This window comes from Periplaneta americana, chromosome 2, assembly GCF_040183065.1.
Source record: "Periplaneta americana isolate PAMFEO1 chromosome 2, P.americana_PAMFEO1_priV1, whole genome shotgun sequence".
NCBI lineage: Eukaryota > Metazoa > Arthropoda > Insecta > Blattodea > Blattidae > Periplaneta > Periplaneta americana.
The window spans coordinates 210,865,471-210,866,801 of NC_091118.1; the positions used below are offsets into that span (position 1 = coordinate 210,865,471).

The window sequence follows — 1,331 nt, forward strand, 5'->3', positions numbered from 1 at the left end:
GGCGCACCTTTATTATTATTATTATTATTATTATTATTATTATTATTATTATTATTATTATTTGTAACAATTAAAATTACTGCATTTGTTCGATTTTTACCGTCTTTTGTTTCCTTCAGTGCCTCAAACTTACAGACGACAAACTTTGAGTTTTATTTTCATCTGGCACCAACAGAAAGGTTCGGGGTTCGATCCCAGGTGGTGACAGGATTTTTTCTCGTTGCCAAACTTTCAGAACGGCCCCGAGGTTCACTCAGCCACCTATAAAATTGAGTACCGGGTCTTTCCCGGGGGTAAAAGGCGGTCAGAGCGTGGTGCCGACCACACCACCTCATTCTAGTGCCGAGGTCATGGAAAGCATGGGGCCCTACCTCCATGCCCCCCCCCAAGTGCCTTCATGGCATGTTACGGGGATACCTTTACCTTTACCATTTTTTACAAATATTACATTTCTACCTCTATTCATTAAAAAAATAAAATCCTCTGAAACCCCACGATGACTTTTGGGACACACTGTGTGTTCATATTTTTCCCGAGTGTCTCAAATGACTTGAGCAATCATTTTCCCATATACACAGTATCCAATTAAAGCCCTTATCTTCCTATAATATTATTGTAATGTACCGAAGTACATATGATATTTCCATGCAGATATTCTGCGTATTCATACGATGAAAGAGTAATGGAACGGAGAAAAATTCTCTCCGGCGCCGGGATTTGAACCCGGGCTTTCAGCTCTTCGTGCTGACGCTTTATCAACTAAGCCACACCGGATTCTACCCCGGCGTCGGAAGAATCGTCTCAATTTTAAGTTCCAACTCTTGGGTTACCTCTAGTGGCCGCCCTCTGTACTACGTCATAGATGTCTATGAACCTAGGACCGAAGTCCACACATGTGCTGAGGTGCACTCGTTATGAGTGACTAGTTGGCCGGAATCCGACGGAATAAGCGCCGTCTTAAATCACGAAGTGATTTACGCATATCATATATATTATTTTAATGTACCGAAGTACATATGATATTTCCATGCAGATATTGTGCGTCATCATACGACACTTATTCTGTCGGACCCCGGCCAACTAGTCACTCATAACGAGTGCACCTCAGCACATGTGTGGACTTCGGTCCTGACGTAGTGCAGAGGGCGGCCACTAGAGGGAACCCAAGAGTTGGAACTTAAAATTGAGACGATTCTTCCGACGCCGGGGTAGAATCCGGTGTGGCTTAGTGGATAAAGCGTCAGCACGTAGAGCTGAAAACCCGGGTTCAAATCCCGGCGCTGGAGAGAATTTTTCTCCGTTCCATTACTCTTTCACCTTATCTTCCTGCC

General features: G+C 44.0%; 1 non-coding gene across 1 annotated transcript; it reads right to left on the reverse strand.

Moving 5' to 3' along the window:
• Positions 1-702: 702 nt before the first annotated feature.
• On the reverse strand, positions 703-774 carry TRNAF-GAA (transfer RNA phenylalanine (anticodon GAA)). Its single transcript has one exon. It is a non-coding gene; the product is annotated as a tRNA-Phe (tRNA).
• Positions 775-1,331: the final 557 nt, after the last annotated feature.